This window comes from Neovison vison, chromosome 8 (genome assembly GCF_020171115.1).
Source record: "Neovison vison isolate M4711 chromosome 8, ASM_NN_V1, whole genome shotgun sequence".
Lineage (NCBI taxonomy): Eukaryota > Metazoa > Chordata > Mammalia > Carnivora > Mustelidae > Neogale > Neogale vison.
Genome location: NC_058098.1, coordinates 124,793,889 through 124,800,251, shown reverse-complemented (window position 1 = coordinate 124,800,251; position 6,363 = coordinate 124,793,889).

Genomic DNA, 6,363 nt, shown 5'->3' with positions numbered 1-6,363 from the left:
CTCTGTCTGTCAAATAAATAAATAAAAATCTTTTAAAAAAAAATAAATAAATAAAATAAAGAATGATTTCTGGCACGTACTGAGCACTCCACACACGTGAGTCAGAAGAGTGATCAGAACTGTTATGTACAGACCTGGTCCGGGCCCCGGGGAGTAGCACAGAAACCAAGAAAAGTCCCCGCTCCTGCCCAGATTTCATTTAAGTGAGGACAAGAGACAAGACACAGGTAAGCCACATCCTGAGCAAGAAGTCCAGAGGGTGAGAAAGGGGCGGGCACAGAAGCATGTGACAGGCAGTGGTCAGGCAGGAAGCTGAGACCTGAGGGAGGGCAAACAGGCTGAGGAGGGAGGCAAGCAAGATTTCCATCCAGGTGGACAGTACAGCACGTGCAAAGGCTCTGTGACGGGAAAGAGCTCAGCGCGTTCCAGGGAAGGGAGGCCGGCGGCTGGAGCGTCTGGGGAGGTGGGGGTTTGCAGTCCAGGGCAAGAACCGTTTATCCTGGCTGGAGGGGTATGCAACTGATGGGTTTTGTTCTTTTTAAGACTTTATTTATTTGACGGTGGGGGTGGAGGGAGAGAGAACAAGCAGCAGGAGCAGCAGGCAGAGGGAGAAGCAGGTAGGGAGCCTGCTCACTGAGCAGGGAGCCCCATGCGGGAGCCCCATGCGGAAATCGACCCCAGGACCCTGGGATCACGACCCGAGCGGAAGGCAGATGCTTACCCACCTGAGCCACCCAGGCCGATGGGTTTTTAAAGGGTTTCATTTTTAATGATTATTCTGTGTGTTGGATGGGCTGGAAGGGACAGAAACAGAGCCAAGAGATCTGCTGTGGTGTGATGGGGACAGACACCAGTCAGGGACAGATGATGAGGACTTGGGGATAAGCTGCAAAATTTAGTGGAAAATGGCCCAAATGAGGGTATTTTTAGAGGGGAGTGTGTCAGAGCAAGCTGGTAGGCGGCAAACGGGATGTGGCGGGAAGGGAACTCGAGGACAAGCCTCAGGGTGCTGACCCAACTAAGTGCCAGTTACTAAGATGGAGAAGTGTGGGCGCAAGCCAGGGGGAGACCAAGAGTTCTGATGCTTTTGGGGGGGTGGTTTGGTTGGAGAGGGAAAGAGAGAGAGCGCATGCAGGGGAGGGACAGAGAGGGAGAGAATCTTTTATAATTTTTTTTTTTTTAAGATTTTATTTATTTATTTGACAGACAGAGATCACAAGTAGGTAGAGAGGCAGGCAGAGAGAGAGGGGGAAGCAGGCTTCCTGCAGAGCAGAGAGCCCGATGCGGGGCTAGATCCCAGGACCCTGGGATCATGACCTGAGTTGAAGGCAGAGGCTTTAACCCACTGAGCCACCCAGGCGCCCCAGAGGGAGAGAATCTGAAGCAGGCTCCATGCCCAGCGCAGAGCCCGACACGGGGCTCAATCTCATGCCCCTGAGATGGTGACCTGAGCCGAAACCGAGAATCAGAGGCCTCCCCCAGGCACCCCAAGAGTTCTGTTTTTGACAGGTCATGTTCGAAGTGCCTGTTTCACTCCCAAGTGGAAAGGCCAAGCAGGCAGCTGGACAGGAGAACCCGGGCCTCGGGGGACACCAGGGTGAAAGAGACGTGGGAGCCCCAAGCCCTCCAACAGGTACAGAACAGGAAAAAACCAAGGAAGCCGGGGGGTTAGGAAGATACGGGGCACAAAGTCAGGAGCCATGGGAAGAAGACATTGCGGGGAGGAAGGTGCTCCCCGCACCTCGAGCCCCAGCTCCCGAGAGGTGACGTGGGGCAGACGGAGGAGAACAGGTGTACGAAAGCCAAGTCCTCAAATCCCAGGACTACTTTCAAGTTTGGCTGTAAAGTGGAGCAGAGAAATAGGGCATCTGGAGGGAGGTCAAGGGACAGTGTGCCTGTGTGTTTAAGATCGATGATGCCATTAAGGAAATGCTCAGGGACAAACAGAGAGATTAATGGTGCCAGACAGAGGAGAGCCATGGCCAAGCAGGAGGACAGAGCGGGATTTGGAGACAGACGAGGGCAGGCCTCGTGGAGGGAGATCCCCGAGCAGGCAGCGGGGACGGGTTGGGGCAAGGAGCGACAGGGAGATCCCAGGAGTGCTTGCACTGGGCCGGGCAGAACCCGGGTGATCTACACGACGCATGGCACTGTTCCGTGAGCCCAGTCAGGGCCAGGCAAGGGCTGGTCAAAGGCGGGGGCCTCCAGGTTTCCAGGCAGAAGTCTGAGCTCAAGACGTGTAGCTAACCCACCCGAGGTCACCCAGGACTCAGATCCCAGCATCTAAATGCTGTCGTCTTTCCCTTCTGATACAGTTCAGGGCACCTGGGGCTTCACAACCCCCAAACCTCCAGGCCCTTTCATCCCAACCCAGCTGTACCCCCTCAGGATTCCAGCAGAGAGAAACAGAATATGCCACCGAGGTTAACAGGCCTTGTTCTTTTAAAGTGTATTGGAACCAAAGAGAAAGGGAGCTTTGAGGGTGATGTCGGGAGCCTGTCGCAGGGAAGCCCAGTCCCCCTCAGATGTGACCTCCTTATGGCCCCATCTTCAAAATATACTCTCCTTCAGGGAAGCCCCCCACCTAACACCCATATCCCCCAGAAGGACTCCCACTGCCCGTGCCTGCCACCTCTGGCCTCGCTATATGCCTTTGCCTCCCCAACCAGCCAGCTCCCAGACAGCCTCTTGTCTCCCTCCCTCCTCTGAGCACCCCACATTCGCCACGTCAGTTTTGCTGAGCCCAGGGAAGTTTCTCCTGAGCCAGCAAGCCTGGGCCTGGCGGTGGGCACTGTCTCCACCCCACGCCGGGCAGACCCACCTGGGCAGACCCACTGGGCTATGGGCCCTGTCACTTCACTCCTGCCCAGCTCTGCCCCTTCCCTCTCCCTCCCTACTCCTCCACCATCATAAGGTGCCTTGTTTACATGCAGGAACTTCACAAGATGGGTTTTACTGATGAAATGGCCCCACAGTGCCTGCCATCTCCAGCTCCGATGACTCTGGGGCACTCCATAGTGAAGACACCCCCCTTTTCTCCTCAGCCTTGGAACCAGAGTCTCAAAGATTCAGTGTGAATTCCATTCTCCACAGGCTTCCTGCAGGTGGGCACGCCTGATGAGCTCATTTTCAAAATTGAGTGGCCGATGTTGTTTCCACCTCCCTTCTCGCTACAGATTTCTAGCTTCTGGGGGGTTGGGGGGGCGGGATGCTTTGAGACTTCACTCCCCCACTGGGATTAACACTTTTCTGAGTTGGTCCAACTAAGGACCATGTTTTTTTGGTTTGTTTGTTTTGTGTGTGTGTGTGTGTGTGTGTTTTTCCTGAACTGAGAGCCTCAGAGATAATCTGTTGTACAGGTCTGCTGCCCACTTGGAGGAAACCAGGCAAGTGGGTCAGGAGCTAATCCAAACCTTCATCTCTTTGTCCCAGTACAACTCACTTCTGGGAATCTGGCTTAAGGAGAAAAAAATACAAAATATAAAGGAGAAAAAAACCCAACACATAAAGATATTTATTGCAGCTCTATTTATAGCTAAAATAAAATGCATATATATAGAAACAGATATCCAGTAAGAAAATACCATGCAGCCATTTGAGGAAAGAAAAAAAAAAGCATTCTACATCAACACTGAAAAACAGAGAAAAAAGTAGGATAAAAGTTCAATGTACATTTACAATTTTGTGAAGAAAAGTGCCCATGAGAAAAGCTTATTCTTTTTCCTTTTTCCCAAATTTCCCCTTTAGAATTTCTTTCAAAGCAGCCAACAAAGTTGTGCAATCCTAAAACTCTCCCACAGTCTAAGGTAGGAAAGAAACCTTGAACGAACCTCCCTTAAGACAAGGAGCCATCGGCCGGGACTGGCTTGGTACTTAAGAGATAGCAACACCACAGGGAACACCGGGGTCTTAGAGCGGACACGTGGCAGGAAGACCCCGTTCCAATGTGCGTTCAGATTCTGGTTTTAAGATGGTGAAGACTGGGAACTAGTGACTTTCAGACAGACCGTCGTGAGGATGAAGGGCACATTGCGTACGAATGGGCTCTTCACGCCACAAGGCACCGTCCACTTGCAGACAGTTGTGAGGAGGGGCTGGGCAGCAAGAGGAGCCCAGACTCGGGGTTTCAAGGAAGCCCAGGGGTAACCCCAAATGGCTGCCCAGTGCCTCTTCACTGCCCCTCCCAGGGGCCCCGTGCACTGCTGGCCAGGGGCACAGAAGGATCTACCTTCAGCTGAGCTGAAACGGCCTGACTTCCTGCAGACTGGCAGCTCTTCTGCCTGACTTATGGAACTGCCCAGAACAATCTCAGCCCCTCGGCCTTGCCCTGTCAGTGTCTGCCAAACTCTCCCTTTTTTTAGGCTAAATGCCTCCATCTGTTTTGGGGTCCCCTGCACCGTCCAGATTGTCTACCTCCAAGAAAGCTCCTAGGGAAGAGAACGGTGCCCATGACCAAAACCCCTCCTTCCGCCTGACCCAGGCCCTGGCATGAGAGGCTCCCCCTCTCGCAGCTCCAGCCTGAAAACACCTACCCCTTAGCCCAGGACAGAATTTGCTTTTCCAGTGACCTCGTCTCACTACGTAACTTCCGTCTGAGCTTCGAGTTGACCAAACTGTCCTTTTCTTTTCACCCACGGTCTGCAGCCCCTATTTAATGCTCACGCAGGTGACGTTTCAAGCGAGAAACTATACTGTCGGGCTCCAACGCCGGTTCCTCCCAGCTCGGGCACTTGACCCCTCCGGGAAGGCTGTGAACAGTCATGTCAGGGGGAAGGAGACGCAAGACAAAAGGACATTATGACGGTGCTTTTTCCGTTTTTCTTTTTGCACAAAAACAGTCCATTTATTCAAGTGTTCTCCAGCACAAGTACATTAGAAAGGAGCTTTATTATATTCTTCTGGGCACAAAAAAAAATGTGATGAAGGCGGAACGGACAGACTTTCTACATCTGCTGTACGCATTGACCTCTTTAATTATTTCATAAACAGCTATGTCACGAGCATCACTTACACAGAGATACAACAGAACACCGGGGGACGGGGCTGGGGACCCACTGGGGGGGCCCCCCTCTCCCACGCCCCTCCTTGGATGTCCCAGAACCAGACTGTGAAATGTACATTATTATTGTCAATAAATAGAGAAGCAACCCTAAAAAAACAAAAACAAAAACAAAAAAAACATTACAGTGGTGAAAGAATGCCAGAACCAGGAAAACAAATAAATGGAAAAAAAAAAAAAAAGAGAAAGAAACCCAAAGGGAAGGAAAAAAAAAAAAAAAAAAGGAATTGAGGAGAAAGGCTGGGGTGGGGGAGGGGGACGGTGGGTGGGGAGGGGGTAAGTCCTGCATTTAGCTGCGTGGAATGTGGAGTAAAAGTGCTCTGCCGCGGGGGTCAAAGCGAAATCGTCTGTAACAGTAAAAGGTATTACCAAATCAGCTACAGAATTTATTCTTCAGTATGAATACATGATTTCCCACAAATAAGTAAGCACCCGCTACTTCAATGCCTCAGCTAAAACACATGAAATCGCTCATTTAGTTTTCAAGTACAAAGTTAAAATGCCTTTTTAATAATAATATATCAGAGTAAAATAATAGTCTCTTTTAAACTCCACTACAAGAAAACAAAACAAACAGTCATTGTCCAGACAGCAGACTTAATTTAACAATATATATTTTTAATAAAATGTTTTAGCACCTTGTTGAGTCATCTCCTCCCTCTGCGTATTCTAAGAAATTTCGGCATTTTGGTTGGTTGGTGAATTCTAGAGCAGTGCAACCGAATCAGTTCTGGGAAGTGAAATGGGACTCGTGTGAGGCTTTAGATCCCTGCTCATCTCCTCAGGCACAGGAAGGGGCTGGAGGCAGCGGGGCTGGGGTCTGGGGTCAGAGAGGGGAGCCACCCGCCCTCCCCCGGCCCTCGGGTGGAGGAGCCATCGGGGAGGTTTTCCAGTTACCAGAGTTCCAGGAGTCCGCGGGCCTCCGGGCAATTCAGCCAGTCACAACCAGCAAAGGGACCTCCGGTCCTTGTCTGCGCTGCTTTAGACCTGCCTGTTTCTCCTGCCCCAGAAGCTCCACTGCCCAGGGTCCGTGATGGGCAAGAGGTCAGCAAGCAAAGGCCGACCTCAGCCAGGTCTCTAAGACACACACGGAGACAGGTGGGGCTGCCCTCGCTTCCCAAAGATACCCAGGCTTTCCTTTACCAAAATGTAAAGATTCGAGAGCTTCTGCTAGAACCATGGAGTCTATCCTTGCCACTCAATACCCCCTCTTTCCGCCCAGATTTTGCAAACAGTTAGTCCCTGCCTCAGCACGGTCTGGCAAGGAGGCCATGCTAGCTCTGGGCCAGGCCTCCGCAACGCGC